This window comes from Chamaea fasciata, unplaced genomic scaffold (assembly GCF_029207755.1).
Source record: "Chamaea fasciata isolate MVZ Bird 193981 ecotype frontalis unplaced genomic scaffold, bChaFas1.0.hap1 SCAF_12, whole genome shotgun sequence".
In the NCBI taxonomy this organism is placed as follows: domain Eukaryota; kingdom Metazoa; phylum Chordata; class Aves; order Passeriformes; family Sylviidae; genus Chamaea; species Chamaea fasciata.
Genome location: NW_027094097.1, coordinates 8088281 through 8107180, shown reverse-complemented (window position 1 = coordinate 8107180; position 18900 = coordinate 8088281). Strand labels below are relative to the sequence as shown.

Genomic DNA, 18900 nt, shown 5'->3' with positions numbered 1-18900 from the left:
ACTAATTGAAAGTTATGACTGGCTCACTAAGGCAAAGAAGCCCAACTGGTAATCACTGAAGATGGTAACATTTTGCTGCTCACTCAGCTGATAACAACTTGATTTGCAGCATTATGAGAGACTGAGTAAACAATTCACATAAGGCAGTTGGAGAGCTCCAGCCTAGTCTTGTAAAACCAGTGTTGGTAAAGCACAAACCTGTCAAGGTGCCTTCATGTGCTGCTTGGCATATTAATTATGTCATTAGCATCCCATGATTTTATATACACCACTGGTAGATACATCAATGAACTTATAAGCAACTAACAGAAGAAGAAATGAAGGCATGAATAGAAGCTAAGTTAATTCAAAGCAAATTCACTCCAGTTCCAAACCCACTCCTCCAGAATCAGAGGTGTTCTTTGAAGTCAACTGTAACTTAAAGGCAGGTTTAAATAATTTTCCATTTTCTACATAAAATAAAATCTTAAATGATTTTCCATTTTCTACAACCCAGTATTTTCTGTGCTACAGCATTATCTGAAAACAAACAAAGCAGAACAACAATAAATAAAAGCACTAATTCTCTGTTGGTGAATATTTCTTGGAAACCAAATAGCTGCCTTGTTTTATCACATGCATCCCTCTTTTCAATTGCAAGAACTCTGACAAACAAGTTGTGAGGAAACAACTGCTTTTGTAATTAACACTGATCTCTCCAGGCAGGCTGTCCTAGCCCCCATTGGAAGCTGTTTGCATTCCCCAGCTCCATTACAGCTGCTTGCTGTAGTTACGTAACACATATTTATACATGACTTTTTATGTAAAATACTTCACAGTTCCCAGTGTATGTTAAGTTAGGAGCCTATTTTGAAAGTTCTTCACCGAGTCCACCTACAATGGCTCATACCCACAAATCTACACAACAGATTTGCAACGAGTAATTCAGCCAGGCCTAACCCTTTCTCAGATTGTAGCTGTGGCTTTTCAAGAATGCCAAGCTCAGCTACAATCAGTGTCAGTCTCTGAAGAAACTCATACTGTCTATTTGTGGCAACAGCCATGTGAAAGAAGTACTTCAAATGAAAGCTTGACTTGGTAGAGGAAAAAAGATCAGGAACCTCAAACTCCAAAATATTCCAGGCAGCACAGACACCGATTATTTTACGGGACAGAGCTCAACCCAAACCATTTCTCTACTATGTTGTGCTTAATATAATATTTGAAAAGTTAAAATAACTCAAATGTTTATTGGCTTTCGGGGGGGAAGTTTCTAAAAGTAATTTTAAGTTTTTCTAATTTTTTTTCTTTTTTCTACTCATGCATGGACCTTCTAAGTACCCTCCCCACTGGGGCTCAGAAGATGACCTTCTTTTGTAACCTTGGGATATATTTTGAAACATGTTTGAAAAAGCAGATTAATACTCATCAGTCCCAGTGCTATATTTTAAGATAAATCTCAGAGTAAAGGACTTGAGTAATACTGAACAAGGAACTGTTGAGGATTATTTGACACTGTGCCTCATACAAGGAGGCTGAGGCTGATGAGGGTTAACTACTGCAATTTCAGTTTCATCTGGTGAGGCTAGGACAGACTTTACGCTGTAATTCAATAAAAAAAAATCTTATTTAAAAATGGATCATCTAGGAAACTTTCCCATCAAATACTAAAAGTAATCATGACACAAGATGTGTGACTCAACTGTTTTGCTTTATGTTACAAACCTATTTGCCCCAGTTTTTAGTGATTTACTAGGTATTGAACATATTTGTCACCATTTCTTTTTCCCTATGGGCTTTTTTATTTTAAAAAATCTTTTGAATTATTTATATTTCTTCATATTTTGGGAGCATAACTGAATTATTATTATTATTATTACTTTATGTAAATTCCCCCAACAGCAACAAGTTAGGTATAACTCCACAAGAAAAAACTGATCACCAACAAAATACTTTGCCATTCACACAGAAGGAAGCCCAAATCTTACATCATTTTTCATCTTTTTAACTCTACCTAACATTTGCTGTTTCATGGTTTTCTTTTAATGCACACAAACGTGAGTACTGCTAATACACCTTGTTTCTACTTATTTGTCTTTATGCAGCATATGTCTGCTTTCAACATAGCACTTAGACCTGTTTTGAGGCTTAAACTTCTACCTTCAAGATTTGCCAAATTAAAGAGAAATATTACAGGAAGGAACCAGAGATATGTCTCATCACTAGCTTTCATCTCAAAGAGACAATTAATGGCATCATTGTTATTAATTGGACTGTCAGACCAGAACAAAGGGTGACCTCTCCACAGTAACCCAACGCTGTAACTTTACATAATTTGCATTATTTTCTTCTATTGTATCAGGGGGATAAACATCATGACCAGAGTAATGGCCAGGTTATGGCAGCCAGTACAGGACAAAGCACTGATTCACAAACCTTGAGATCTGTGTCCTCCAGGGTCCCAGTTCAGAGCCCACCCTGCCTTTGCCACCTTGCCCACTGCTCAGCACAAGCACACACAGCGATTCGGAAATTTCCCAGCAGCAGGAGCTGCGGCAAAGACACAAAGCAGAGTGAGGTACTGCTCCTGCATCTGTCACCTGCCCTACAGGAGCTCCTGGACCTCTGTGTGCCCTTCCTCGTCCACTGCCCCCGTTCCCAGGCCTGCCGGAGTTCTGTGCCGTGACAGACCTCGGATTTAGGCACAGTTTGTTAGGGAGGCACCTCACTGATCAGGACCCCATGAGCTGTGAACCTCAGCTAGTCAGCATATCAAAAGAGAAGCTGTCCTCTGAAAATAGGCAATTTTATTTTCTGAGGCAACAATCAGCTGTGCAGCGCTACTCAAGCAACTCTCCCCACCGAGATCAGTCAATTTCTTGCCCTGTGTCTCACCCCTTCACTATAACCTTTTAGGAGGGCAGTAACTGTCTATTTTGGTGCCTTTGATGGAAAAATTATTATTCATTGTATAAGATTTCCCATCATATATAAAAAAATCATATATTTCATACTCATCATATTAAAAGTGGATGCATTTTCATCAACATAATTAATGTTTGTTGCATTATCACTCAAATAATTGCATACAGTTGTGGCTGGAGAACACCACAGCTCTGAAATAGCACTCTTCATCTGCAGATCAATGCAAATGCAGCTGGTAATTCAGCTTTTGTGAACAGGTCATCAGCATGACTAGCATATTAACATCTCAGCCAAGGAGCAACACTTAGAGGCATTCTTTTAGAGGTTAATGAAAGGGCTTAATATGTACTTCAGCAGTGATTATTTCCAAGAATTTCGTTAAAGGCAAATGGGTATCACTTGAATTTTAATTCCAATTCTAATTTTAATCTGAACAGTTATTGTAGGTGTTGCTTGACTGCTAAGAATATATTCTCGCTCCTGATCCCATTGAACCCTGCTCAGATTTGTTCAAATTAATTGTGTATGGTGTTACTGATTAAATTCCCTGGGAAAAAACACCATGCTCATACATAATGACTAATTCTCTCAGGTTATTGATCCTAAGTTCAGAATCATTATGCCAGTGTAAACGCAGAATACAGGGAAGACAGATGCTACGTTTGGATCATAGAGAAGGCTCATACCAACGGCAGCGACTTACAGCAGCCGTAACTATTTCACATTAAAGACATACACTGTTAGATAACTTTATTTTGCATTAATTTCCCCTTCTCACTCCCACCCCCCAAAACAAATTCTGACAAAGAAAATAAATACACATAACCCAAAGAACCACTTGGAAGCATTCAGCATATTCATATTATTCACTGTAAAGACTCACATTGGAATCCTCCAGTGAATTGTCATTAGAAACATATTGAAGACCATCACTTGCAGTGATATCAGGGCAAGATCAGATACATGCAGGCAGCTACCTGCTGCTGTGTAAGAGCTACAGGAATTTCTCACATTCCTTCAGCTAGGCTTTGTCTCTTGTAGGGCAATCTTCACCTTTCAGTCTGAAATTTTTTGAGGCCTTCTTAGGAATGCATTCCCAGAAAGATCAGACCCTTGAGGCAGAATTGCATCATCCCTTGATTCATAATGCCCCTGGTGAACCTCATTCACCAGCTTCTCAGCAAAGACAACAAGCTGACAGTTCAGCTACCAAAGAGCAGAGACCATTGTGCAAATGCAGAGATCCAGAATGACTCTTTCAAAACGAATTCTTATTGCACGTAGGAATATAGTATATAGAAGAAGGAATTAAAAGAAATTAATTCTTCCAAATTCTTTATCTTACTGGGGGAAAACACAAATGTTAGAGCCAACTTATCCCAGCCTTCTTATCTCCGAGGGAGAGGGCTCTGTCTGCTTCTCAGTCACTTCTGGGGTTCACTTTTAACCAGAGAAGGTTTGTTCAGTCTGAGTGTGCTGAAACTCTTCAGCTCATATTTAGTATCACACCCTGAAATACTGAAGATAAAATTTAAAGCACCATTAGCACTCAGTACAATCTACTAAATGATGTCAAAGAGATTCTTGAAAGCTGTTCCTTGTCTCCTGCAGACAGAAGAGGGGAACTTAGCAAGAGATAACCCTTTGCATGCAAATAGCAAAGCAACATGAAACAATAAGAAACCACAAAAAAGAAGCAAACAATATTATATTCATAAAAATAATGCAAGAAGCTTCCAACAAAGCAGTAAGGCTGCTTATTTAACCAGCAGGATATTGCTGCCTCTCTTTCACAGGAACAATGCTGTTACAATATCACTCAGAAACTCTGTATTAAATGCTCTTCAGCATTTTTTTAAATGTTCAGTAGTGTGCCCTGTTTATCAGATTTTTTGTTTTATGTGCCTGCACTGGAAATGCTAACCAGAGATTTTTCTCCAACAGGACAGTTCTTAAAGCAGTGTAGATAGTAACAGGCAAGAGACCCCTACCAGTATTGAAGTTACACAGTGCATGAGAGGTGAAACAGAATCTGAATCTATTTCTTTGCAAAGGTTTGGAAAGAACTGGCCTTGACAGAAATGTTTTGCATTGAGAAAAAAAACAGAGCTCCACAAACACTGGAGAAATACACAGGGATTTTTTTAATTATTATGTATGATTATTTTTGTTATTTATTCTGCTTTATTTTTTAATTTCTACCTCTTAACATTCTGGAATGTATTATCTAGTGTCCTGTACTTCCTATATTGTGCACTGGCTTTAAGGAAGCATGAGGTAACCCTAATTATTTTAATGAAAATTTCTGCTTCCATTTACAAAGTTATTAAATAACTTCCTTCCTACCGTTCCAATTGTATATTATTATGTTTAAAAAGGCATTTTTAAAGTCTTTAGATAATTTGTTATTATTGTAAATTGAATAAATATGGGTACTATATAAATTCAACACAACACATAGAAACAAATCTTTCAGTCTCTGCTAGGCAAAATTTCTAATCAAATTAAGAAAGTTTTACCGAAACTATATCTAAATAAGAGCTGGAGGAGTTGGTCACAGGCAGGAGCTGGGACACCTGTCAAAAACCAGTCAGGGGCACTGGAAAATTTGTCCTCAAGAGGGAACTTTGTACGATGCTCACCACACTCCTGACTTTACTCTCCCAAGACTTCTTCTATACGAACTGATGAGTATGTAGGTCTGCACCAACATTCCTGGATGTATTTGCATATATTAATATTGATAAGAAGAACTGTTAAGCTATTTTATCATCACTCATGTAAAAGCTGTAGGAAAGAACTGGTGGATTCACTGTGGTGTATGTTTAACACTGCCAGCTCATGCTTCTTCATAGTATTAAATTATTTTTATTTTATGATACAAAACCTTCCTAAAAGCAACAAAAAAAGAATTGAAAGTAATCACAGATAATATGCAAAGAATAAAAAATATTTAATCCTCATCAGGAATATCTCTGTTTTCTGTGTACAGAAAAGACAAAAGGGCCAGGGAAGGGGAATTTCCCTTGTGTAACTCTCTTCTGGAGATTAATTCAATATAGTACATGCCCCTGTGTTTTAAGAAACTCCAGATACATTAAACGTACATTCACCTGTTCATTGTCTCACAGATATGGAAGAAACAATATCTCTTTCAAGAGACACTAAGAAAAAAGAATTGCACTCAAGAAGGAACTAAACTGCCTGTCCCTCTCCCAGCAGGAAAACCTCCTCCTATTAAAATAAATGCTACTGTAATGGCAGCTGATCTGCATAATGTTATGGTAACACATGCAGTTCCTCTCTCTGAACAAAAGAAGTTGTTTTTCAAAATTAACTTGAAATCAACCCTCTAAAAATTGCTTACAAAGAATAGCGGCATTACTAAATTATCTATTCATAAGAGTTAGCTGATATTTCTCTCAAAGATAAAGACAATTTATACTATAAAATTAAATGTTCCTTGTATCTTGGAATCATAGTCTGTTGTGCTTTGGACAGACATTCTTCAATAGCTTTGCTGTCCCTACCAAATTGGTAAGAGGTTTATACACAACCTGTGTGCCAAGCAGTGCTCAGTTTTGCTTTTAGAAATGCAGCTGGCAATAACTAAACTGGAAAAATTTGCAAGTCTTCTGAATCCTGTTCTCAGTTAATTGTAAGTGTTCTTTCTTTTCTCCCAACTCCTATGCAATTAATTACACTTCAGCTTTTCTTCTTGGTCTTGATAAAACCTGACATAGTAGTTTTCTTTCTTCTTAATTAAAAACATTTTTTACTTTGTTGTAAAGTTCTGGGAATGACTTTATTGTATTTGGCAAGGGAGGATACTTGAAAGAAAACTACTCTGTGGGCCTTTCTGTACCAAGTCTGTTTCTCTCTGCCTGAATTGTGAGGCTTTGTATTTGATAACCCAGATGGTCCCTTCTAGTCTTGCATTCCTTAAAAAGGACACTGAGTACTGTAAACTGATGCCACATGGCACACAAAAATCACAAAATTCTTTAAAATGTCATGCAGCTAACCGAGCAAGTTTTAGCCCCATTAATGCCATTTCACTAAAGGAAAATTTCCATTTTCAAATGCAGTTTGTGTTAACAAGCTCTGAAATCAGAAGATTAAGCTAGTTTTACTATTAAGCAAAGGCATAAATGCAGCATCTCTCCCCACATCTGCAGCAGCAGAAGTATGATTATTGAAAATAAATGAAAACCAGAAAAACCTGGCATTTCATTGGACATGATGATCCTAAAAATAGCCACCAAGATGTATTTTTGTGTGGAGATAGGTATTTGACAAGTACACGAAGAGCACTTTCCATCACTATTGTTATGATCTACATCTTGTCTTCAAAGGTTTGACAACTTTTTGCAGCAACAACTCTTTTACTGCCCCATCAGGGTGGCAGCCAGGGACTGGCCTCACAGGGCCCTCCCCACATGGAATCCAGCGTAAGGGAACAAACACAGCTGATTTTGTACTAGGAAACTGAGTTTGTACCCCAGGAGTAGCATTTGTTCCTGTGCATGTTCCATGGAATAACCTTCATGGAAGTCATGTGGTAGTGTGCAGCTGATAAGAACTTCCCACCTGATAAACAACCCTGACTACACAAAACCACTGCTAAGACGTGATGCCAAGAAAACAAATGACTTCAGCAGGGATCCAAGGCAACGTGGTTTAGAAGCCAGGAATAAGCTAGGAAGGAAACATGAAGGAAAGCACCAGCACCCAATCCAGTTTGCATGAAATATGGAGATGCACTCTGGAAAGTTTAATACACATTTATGTAACAGTCAACAAGGATCTGAAGCACTGCTCTTTGTTAGGCACCTCTTTCAGGGTACACTGCTCACAACTCATCCTTCTCAGGGATCCACATCAGGTATCCAAACATTCGCTGTGGCCTTCTCATTACTAAGAATGCACTTAAGAAAGCACAAGTGAGTTTGTAAGCAAGTTGCTATTAAGAATTAATTAAGAGTGTTTGTCCTGAAATTGTGAAATTTGAATTATGAGGTGTTATCAAAGGTTTTTCAAATGATAAGCCTTTCTAAATCATCCTTGCTCTCACACAAGGGATTTTTCAAAGGCACAAAGTACAGTTGGGTGCTCAAATGCCTTTAAAAATGTCTTTGATAGAAAGCCACCAGGGAAGCGAGTTAGTGTTACAGCTCTGACTTTTCCAACACTACAAGTCAGCCCTTTGTTTCTCCTCTACAGAAAGAGCTACAAGTTTCTTGTAATTAAGAATTCCCCCACACAAAGCATTGAAGGTGGGATTTTTGGATCTCCTTAGAAGTCAATAGCTTAAATAAGTCTCCATCGCTGCTTTGCAGGGTTCACAGCGCTTCCATCATTATCTTTTCAAACAATCTCTTCTAAGCATCTCTTATTTAAATCCTCTTGTATCAGCCCACAACAGTCATTTATTTAATGAGTTGTTTGCTCTCCCGACTTCTTCCACTGATCTATCAACATGGTCAGTTAGCTTTTTGTCCTTTATAGGATCAAGGAAATTTTAACCCAAACCTCTCCAGTATATAGCACTGCCCAGAGAATATTAGCCTAAACAATTCCAAAATACAGCAGAAGACAGTAAAATCACTCAGAGAAATAGGCAAGGAGGAAGCAAAATCCCCCACTTTGGAGAGAGGAAAGAGTTTACTAAAGCAGCTGCACTTAGAGAGATGGGAGGTCCCTGCTTCCTACCCCCAAACTACAGGAAAGCTGAACGAAGGTGTAACAACAGAGTTCTCCAAAATACACTCATCACAACTTTTCTCTGATTTTTCCTCTGTTTATATTTGGGCAGATTCTTATTTAAGGCTGCTAGCAGGCTTTTGCTGTCATTTACCCAACCACTCTTACCCTATTAGGCTGGGATAGGATAAAGATCAGAGAACAAGCAAGATCACAGTTCTCCTTAAAAGGATTGCAAAGTAATGACTCCAACTGCATATATAAACTAAACAACACTTGAATTGTTAGGGTATGTGCTCCTGAAGTCCACGCTTTGCTCTGTCAGACATACAGATAAGCACCAGCTGTGAAGTTTGGAACAGTCACATTGCAACTCTAGATTTGAACTAGGATATCACACCATGTACTAATAACCTTTCACAGTTGGAAAATTTCAAAAATTCACTGGCTTTTCCTATCATATTTGTTCCCCTTTTCAATATTTTATATTAAGGTGATGCTACAAGTAGAATTATGAAAATAATGTGCTTTTACAAACACATTTAAAATATAAAGAAATCAACAACCTGTGACTCACATATTACAAGCCTCCTATCCATACACAAGTTTAAAAATTGAGTAAGTGCAGGGCATCCAGTACAGGAAGTTCTCCAGAAAGTAAAAAAATACACTTTTAGTTACTGACTGCAAGGAAAGCACCCAGTGTCCTACTGAGATCCTTGTACTATTCATCTAATTTTACAAATACTGCAGGAAGAGGAAATTTCTCTTACACATATATTCCTGAATCTCTAGTATAAAAAAAATCATTAAACACATATTGATTCATCCACATCTGCTTACAGCTAGAATCAAACTGCTAAAAATTTCACTTGAAGACAGCCAGCCATGAAAGAATTTTGGAAAAAGATCAATTGATCAAGTGCTTTTAGAATCCAGCAGCAAAACCAGGAATCTTGACAAGAGCACTGCAATCAGACTGCTAATGGAATACATGTTGCTATCACAGTGCAGACAAAAGAGGTAAAATGCTATTATTATTTGTTATCACTGAACCCTGCATGCCTGGCTGCCCATCTGTGCCTGCAAACACTTGCACAGCATAAGCTTCAAGGAAAATAATCTATAGGAGTATAAGAAAAAACCTGTAACATAAAGAAGAAAAACCCCATAGCAGAAGCTCTCCTTGATAGTTCACACCATAACAGACAGTGAAACCAAACCTTCTGAGAATTTTCAGATCAAATGTTGTTGCTCTTTTTTTTTCGCTAAGGTCACTTCCACTTGCTGTGCATTCATGATGAAGTGTTTCAGAAAATGCCTAAACAAAGCAGAGAATGTCTAATAACATCTCTTACGTTATTCTTTCTATGGCAAAGACACTGTATGTGACTGCACTCCAACTGTTCCTCTCCTTACCTTGATCACCTTGTGTTCTGCGTTCCTTTAGCCATCAGCTCTTCCATCCAAATTTAACATTGCTTTTACTGTTGCTATTTGTCATTTTTCATTTCTTCTCTCTTTCTCCACTACAATAATTCATATTTAATTTAGCTATTGATGTATTTTGATAGATTGCTATATAAAGCTCCAGTTTAATAAATTTACATTATAAACAATCCCATCAGTATCAAACACACTGAAATACTTGTATGTTAGGACCAAACCTACCCACTGTGACCACAGGTTATGTTGAGACTGTTGTATACTATTTTTTTCAGGATGAGTTGCATTACCATTATTTTAATTTTTTAATACAGTCACTGCACTCTTCACAGAAAAACATCTTCAACAGCATTAAAGAGTGACAATTATATTAAATTTCCAAGTATTCTGACAACCAGCATTACCAAAATGAAATTTTAAGAACTGGCATTAAGACAGTGCCTCTCAGAAGGAAACAATAAATAATTTGAAGAATTTGGTTCTTCATTAAGTACAGCTGCCACCTTACCAGTACCAACATCAACATAACATATTCAGTTTGGAGATTTTTCATTTTTGTCAAAATCTGCTAGGAGGGCTGAGCCAACCAGCTTTCCTAATAGCAAAAGCAAGGAAACAGGCAGCACTGAGCCCTGTCAGGCAGCATCGTGGCAAAACTCAGAATCTCTTTCCCATGATATGAGAATTACAAGCATATTATAGAGGTCTTAATTAATTTATTTTTTTTTTCTCAGATATACAGTTCAACCCTAGCTTTTTTTGCCTTGGCAGTAATTAAGCAAGGTCAATTTTATTCTTAGATTTTAGAATTGCATGGGGATACTCAACAGACTTCAGTATCACCTTGGGAAGGCCTAATCACACAGCTCTGCTGCACTGACTTTAAATATTCAAAGAGACTCCTGGGAGAGACCCCATTGCCGGTGTCACACAGCTGGTAATATTTTTACTATAATCCCTGCTGCCAGCCCTGGATTATGATCAACTGTGCCCAGCTTCTTTTTAGCCCATTCTTTGACTGTGATTTTCCCTTTCACTCTGCAAATCAAGGCTTATTTGGGTACGTACAATCTCCATTTTAAGTACATCTTTCAGGACTGAAGCTGGAAAGCTGCTCAGCATATGAAGATTAGCACATGAGCGCACACCACGACCGAGCTGCAAACCCCAGGCTTCTGGGCTTTGTTTGACAAACTAATCCACTACAGGAGAAGTCAAGTGCCAATCTTCTGAAAACATTCCTGAAGAAAACGGGAGTGGATAAGGGGTAACACATGCTAAAGAGAAGGCATCTGTTTATTAACTAGATGTTGTAATCTGCTCTCTGTTTTCCCAGTGCAGTTAGAGTTAATATTTATGAAGGTGGTTAACTTCCTCATCCAGGCAATCTGATGGGTTTAATCCAGAGGCATGGCCTCACTTATTCATCAGCATACTAAGCTCATTTCCTGTGCAGTGCAAGGTAGGTAGATGCCATACTTTGAGTTGCCACTTAAATCATGTTTCCAGGTGCTCTGCCTGACAATGCATGATTAAAGTATCCTCTGTGAGCTGATTTCCTATGATTCACAATCAAAAAGCTTCACTTTAACCATGAGTTGAGGCTAAAAATTTCAGTTTAATTTCAGGTACACAGGATTCATCTAGCTGCCATGTCCCACTGTTTCCTGGTTGCTCCCATTTACATAGCTGCAAAAGTGGCATTACTCTCTACTGAAAGTAAATTTATACATATAGTTTCACAAATGTGTTCTATTTGAGGTCTGCTTAGTTCATTAGCTAATATGAACAAATGAAAGTTTTTTGAAAAACAGTTTTCCTCCAAGCTGGGTCAGAAATGTTATAACAGAGTTCTTTTTAGTATAGTATCAGCAGGCATTGAAGAATAATGTCAAGTGGTCATTCTGTGTGGCAAGAGGAGTTTCACTCCAGTTCCAGCTGCAGAATTTGGCATTATGCTGTTCAGTCCCTGAAAGACCAACAGAAATCCAAAACTGAGGATGTAAGACTAGAGAGATAGGCTTTTTCGCTTCCAAGAAAAATTCTGTTAAGTTGATACATGATTATGGATATTTTCAAGGGAAAACTTCATTGCTTTTATACATTGATCAATACACAACCCCTACAGGCTACAACCTGAAATATATAATCAGTTCAAGGGAATTTTTTAAAAACATGAAAAAAGGAAGTTTAAGTAACTTATAGCTCCAGATCCTTCTCCTCAGCTTAATTAATTCATAAGGTTTTACAGGAAAGGATTGAGGCTATGAAAATCTTAGTTAAGTCAGAATTACAACTCCCATGTCTTTCACAGTCAAATTTTGTAGACAAATAAGGAGCTAGCCTCAATTGCTCAAGGAATTCCTTCTGCACATGGAGTCACAGGGATGTAGTTTACTATGCAATTGAGGCAATCCCAGACAAACTGTATCAGACATATATCCAAGACAGGCAATTATGTGCATCACACACAAAATATACATTTATCACACAAAATTAATGTCCCTCATTTGCGTATTCTTCCTGTATCTGCGCTATGTTTTGATGTAACAGCTGTTATGCAGCAGCTCCTAATTAGATTTTCTGCTCTCACCCACCTTTCTATACTTTAGCCTCATTAACATGATGCTTGCAGATGTCAAGAGCAGCTTCACTGAGCCTGGTTCAATGCAAAGGTTTAAATATGTGATGCTTTAGCTGCCACCTCAAAAAAACACTCCTAGAAGGAACCATTGGTAGACGGGACTCAGATGCATTAATGTCTCAGTTACTTTTAAATTTTAATTTCTAAGTCCCCAGTATACATAGCTGCACCCAGTAGATCTAAACCACAAGCCACGTATTTTGGTTTGGTAAGTTTGTATCCAGTAGCAGACCAGCTTTTAAAATGTCATTGCAACAGATATTAATCCCTTTTATACTTCCACATAACTAACAGTAATAGATTTAGTTACCTTTCTGGCTGAGTTCTTGTTTTAGCTGCTTTTTGAATGTTAATTATTAACACTGACAAAGTGCACTTGCAGTTGTGCTGAACATTTCTTGTGTAGCTGTGGCCTGGAAGGAAGGAAACCTCATTGGGACATTATATAAGTGCAGTTACCATGAATATCATTTTGTTGCTTTCTGACCTCAGCAAAATCAGTATGCAAAAACACAGCAATTTAAATATTTTCAATTAGCTGCTATTGAGTTAAAGACTGTTATCTTTAATACGACCCACAAAAAAAATCTAAACAGACTTTAAATTTAGGAGCTGATGAGCTTTCTGCAGCTTTCGGTCTCAGTCTTCAAGACCGGCATTTCTAGTGCACAAAGTAACCTCTCAGAGACTTGAAAAACTGTCAGTAAAATATCCCACAGAATTTCTACTTACATAACCAATCCAGTCTTCAAAAAAAGTTCAAGTAAACCAACCTGGCAACCTCACCATATTATAAACAGCTCTGCCTCTGCTTTGCATGTATTTGTGACTGGAGGTTGGAGAAACAAATAAAGCAGCAGGAAAAAAAGAAAACAAATTGAGGTTTTTAATTCAGAAAGGTTTTGCTTCAAGAAGTGTGTGAAGGTATTAAAAAAAGGGCTTTTCAAAGCAGTCACTAAATAAAACATTCAAATGGGACAATACTGTAGAATTGTAACATACAGTTCCAATCACGGTCCTGTTGATTTATGACCATTTTAAATATTGACTAAGAGTTATACTCCCTATACTTTCTTGTCATCCCATCAACCTACAAAGTACAGAGTGGGAGAGACAATATGGAACAGAGCCCTTTTCCTGAATCTAAGGAAGGAGTACTTATGTAGTGAGGAACAAGCTGGAACTTCACAGAATGATGCAACATTAGGTAAACACATCAAGTACATTAAGAAAAAGGAGGTTTGTCTTTGATATTTAACAAATACCTAAAGATCAGCTGTAAGCAAACATAGAATGATCACATAAAAGCAGAGAAATACAAAGTAAATTTTGTCTTGCACCAGTGTCATGTGTGAGTTTTGTTTGTGGTTCTCTTGTGAAACATTTTTCTTATATTGCCCCCAGAAACAGACTGTGCACGTGTGAGATGAGAGTAGAGTAGCACTCCAACAGCTCTACAGAGACAATTAAATTCTACATAGAATTCAAGTCAGAAGCCATTTTTTCTTCAAATCTTACCCATTTCATTATCCGTTTTCCATGAAACTTACTATATGTTTGAAACACCAAATTCTCTCATTCCACAAAAATAGGAAACTGTAATGTGCACACAGAGAGTGAAGGGCACAACATAAAGACCAGATTAGTGCGTAACATTAAAAATACAAATGGTAAAACACAATGCTCCAAGTAGTGCACAGTCACATGCAAAGGTACCTCCTACCTATCACACAGATCTTAATTTCACAGCATCCATCTCTGTGTTGCTACACCCCAGGGAACAGTGTTGGCATGGTAACTGCAGGCACTATGTCTTTCTTTCTTTTCCTATTAGCAGTCATATGAGTTTTTTGTTAGTTTCAGAATCAGGTAAATTTAGACTGATAGCACTACTTATTTGGGGGAAAAAAAAAAAAGAAGGGGTTTATCTGAAAATACAACCAATCCTACATGAGGAAAGAGCAGAAGCACAATGTAGATTGAAAAAAAACCCCAACACATCAACAAAAACAACAAAAAAACCCCGAAACAAACAAAAAAAGAAACCCAAAAGCCTCATAAAGAAAAGTTATACTCCTCAAAACAGTGTCACGAAAAAATATACATCAACAACTTTTTCAATCTGACTAGAGTCATGTCAAAGACAGAACAGGCTAAATCTAATTTTCACTCTGATATCTTCATTATCATTTTCAGTAGTAAAGCAGAAGAATGGCCAGAACTGGAAAAAGTCTTTAAATAAGTCATCATAATAATAGTCATCATCTTAGTAGATCCAATTTTATACACAGGAAAAATGGCAGTTTAAATTTTAAAACAAAGAAAAGAGCGCCTCATACTTCCATTATTTTTATCCCAGAAGAATAACTTGCAGACTAACGATACTCTAGATATTAGAAGACTAACAGAAAAAAAGTCAAAATCACAATGCACGCAGAATAACCTTGTCTGTAAGTGTCTCCAGGATTGCCTCAATGACCAAGTGAACAATTTCCTGTCAGGGCAGCCCTTTTCTACATTCCATTTGCACAATACACTGACACGATCCAGTCAAAGGCATGTGGTGCATAACAAATAACTTATGAATTCATTAGACACTGCTTGTAGTGGACATGCTATGGGGATGCCCAGGAGCTGTGATATATCCCATGCCAAATACTGAGTGAATTAAATAGTCTTGTCAATCTAAAGGTCTATATAACTTTCTCTTTTATACATGCAGGAGTTTACTCAGTGCTTAGGGAAATGTTTATTTTTGAACAAAACGACACTCCAGGCATTACAGGCACCTATAGTACGCGATGGCTCTCTACCCATGTAGGTCTAGTGAGATCTCTTCCTGCAGAAACAAACAGAGAACATGACTCTGATGCTTTCTGGAAGTTTCTGTGATTGTGAATTAGATGTGCTCTCACACTGGTATCTCAGCTATGTTTTGTTCTTTCAAAGTATATCTCATTTGCCAGATGATGAGGTAAGAAATAGAGCAATAACAGATTATCTTTCTTTTTTAAAAGTCAAATCTATTTCAAAAGCACTCTATCCATTTCTTTCAAACTGCAGTCTAGGCAACCATTAATCAAATCTCAACTTCATTCGTTTCCAGCTCCTTAGAGCTTTTAGAAAAAGAAATTAAAAAACAATATAATTAACAGAAGTGTCTTGGCTGCTTGTAAGATCCCTCCCACGTCTCAGTTCTTCCACTTCACCTCTCCTAACATTAGATCTCTAAAACCACTGCCCTTTCATGCTTCCCACCAACAAAGCTGACCTTTCACAAAAGCATTCAAAGTGCTTTGGCCATCATCAGTGGGACTAGTGGATGTGGAAATCCTTCTGTATTCATGTTCACATAACCAAACAATTGCTACCTGACAGAGAGCAGCCAGAAAGCCTCATCACTCCCAGTGCTGTGTGCCTGATGTTTGCAGAAATGGCATTTCTATTGACTGCAGGTGTGAGAGGGGCTGATCTGGGACTTTCATGTTATGCTGTTACTTTACCATTCAGTTTTGTGGAATTCAAAGTGCAACCAATTTCAAGTCAATTCTACAGCCAACCATTACAGCGCCTGTCTATTAGAAAGGGAAATACTTTAAATCAGGCAGTTCTTTCCCTCTCAAAGAAAATCCCTTTATTAAAACAAGAAGCTAGAAGAGAGAGGAATTATCTGTATTTCAAAGAAATGTTTGCAAGGTGAAGAACTGAAGCAGCTTGGTGCATTTACAGTTTCACTATCGGGAAAAAATGCAAACCTGCTCTGCTTAGTACCTACAATCCCTATGTTTCTGGAGAGTCCTGTTCTCACTAGTAAAGGTTATTGGGAGCATACTGATTAGGCAAGCATGTCCAAAAACCAACCAGGAACTCAAATAAGTTTTTATCAGCTTTTCCTCTTGTCTGAAGAATAGGGCATCTCATCTTCACTTGAGCTCAGTTCAGCTTCATAAGCCTCTCTCTGCAGGGCTGTTTCTTGTAGTGTGAGAATCCAGGCTTGGCAGCATGGGTTAACCAGTACTTCTGGCTGACTGACACACAGTTCTGTACAGCAGCTTTGTGATGAACTTGCCATCTAAACATAACATTTCTAATCAGGATAGTGAGAGTTTAAAAATATTGGACTTTTTTTTTTTCCCATAAAGTTTACCACTCATTTCCATATCATTCTCATTGGCCAGAAACACCTTTAAATTTTATTTTATTAAATTTTATTTAAATTAAGTTCATAGGATCATGTACTTCCTTTCCTAACTTAGCATTTTTAAGGATTCTCACACCCCTCTGTGTGTGTGAGAGAGGACGCCTTTAGTGCCTAAAATGGAAGTGCAAGATTAATTTCAAAACACTTAATAGTGAAAGAAATGCTCATTTGCAATAATAATAACTTTACCTCATTTTTAAGACAAAACAACCATGAACAATTTTAAAACTGAATGCTAGAACAGCTAATATTTAAATAGCACCAAAGTTACATAAAACCACATACACAGAATATACTGAATAGAAGACTTAATTATGTCTGGAAGTTTTTTATCCAAATTACTGTTAGACTAGATTGTCACCCTGAGATGTAACTGCAAATGAGTGCACATAATTATATAATACTACAAGTTATTTGTTCTGGGTCTTATATGTAAAGATTTCTTTTCAAATACATTCCAGTCATCACTGTCTAAATTACTATGACCAAAGTCATTCAATAGGATCCTTTACAACATGTTATTTCATAGCATGGCCTAATCATATGCTATATCAAAATAAGATTTGGTAAAGGCAGTACAGGAAATAAAGGAAATAAGATTACACTAATTCAGACACTGAATAAAGAATGGAATGACTGTCTTAATTCAGGCAATTTGAATTATTAATGAACTGTTTGCATCTGTAAAGATTCTGTAGAGACTTATTCTATTTCCTCAACCATCTGGATCAGGAAATTGGAATTTCAGCTTCTGAAAGGTCAGGTGCAAGATGCTGGACAGGGCTGCTCTTTTCCAGAATTTACTTCACTGACTCAAATAGAATTCCCAGGAAGTCCATCTCCGTAAATGGACAACAAAGTGCCACAGTAAATAGAGTGGGATACTGAGAAAGCAAGGTAAACTCATGGCTCCAAAATTATTCTCAAACACTCTTAGAAGGTGTTTCTACCATCGAAATGCCACAGCAGGAGAGCAACAGGTGCGATGGCAGTTCTGTATCTGAGTTTCTGTGTCTGCCATCATTCATTACTTAACAGTCACAGCAAGAAGAGAAGCCCTATTTTCTCCTGCACCTGGTGTCTTCCCCTTTCTGCTCCGAAGAGGAATATTTGTTGTGAGAGTTGACAGCCCATACCAGTTTGATCAGCCCATCAGGCACTTGGAGAACAGAGTGATTTTCTCTCAGGAACAAATGCTGACTTTATTTGTTCATTCTTCACACTGGAGGACTCTAACACTTCACAGAATCATAGATGTGAAATCGCTCAGAATATGTATAGTGATTTACATATTAGTAAACCTCTAAGCTTACAGAAATAATCGAATTTGTTCTCTGTACCCAGCAAATTCTGCTTGAAGAACAGCAGTATATGTCAATGTCTAAAACTGATCAAGACTTCCCGTGAGGATTTTGTTATTACTGCCAACATGACTAAAAGAAATCACCAGTCTTTTGCATTAGATATTTTACTGCTTTAATCTTGCTTAATTACATCTTTTATTAAGTCTGTTATTTATTATTTTTGACCTCTCTGCAGTTTAGAAATTTGACAGTCTTTTTACAGACAGTCATTTAGATTTCAAAAATGCCCTCCCTTCTATTATTGTTCTTCCCTTTTAAACTGAAACCAATATCCAAACCTTACTGTGTTTTGGAATTGCAATGAGAGAATTCCCTCCTAGCAAACCAACAAAAATTACATAGGTTAAGTAAAGAATAAGAGGTGACCTTTTATGGGTTGCTCTTAAGATTTGGGGTCCTGAGAATCAGTATCTTCATAACAGTGTATCAGCTGCTATTAGAAAAAACACAGGTAACTGCCATGCGCACTATACAGTGTGCTGTCAATAAGAACAAGCAACAATGTCTGAAAAAAAATCTAGTACCAAGCCTCAGAATTTTCCACATAAAAGTTAATAAATATCCCCTGCATATATCTCACCAGTTGGTCAAACATCATATGCCTTGTAATCATACAACCTTCAGAAGGGATGCATAGA

At 37.4% G+C, this 18900-nt stretch overlaps 1 protein-coding gene across 5 annotated transcripts in view; it reads right to left on the bottom strand.

Annotated features, from left to right (window-relative positions):
• SMPD3 (sphingomyelin phosphodiesterase 3) overlaps positions 1-18900 on the bottom strand; it is a 102186-nt gene that overhangs the window by 45573 nt on the left and 37713 nt on the right. For 2 of the 5 annotated variants that reach the window (XM_066194487.1, XM_066194492.1), the window contains exons 1-3: positions 10279-10889; positions 10027-10136; positions 9831-9928 (exon numbers count right to left, since the gene is read on the bottom strand). The exons of 1 other annotated variant lie outside the window; for it this stretch is intronic. The gene's annotated coding sequence lies outside the window, so the exon portion shown is untranslated. Of the gene's footprint in view, positions 1-9830; positions 9929-10026; positions 10137-10278; positions 10890-18900 lie in introns of those variants that run through there. 2 more of the 5 variants (XM_066194489.1, XM_066194488.1) reach the window with 2 other exon arrangements.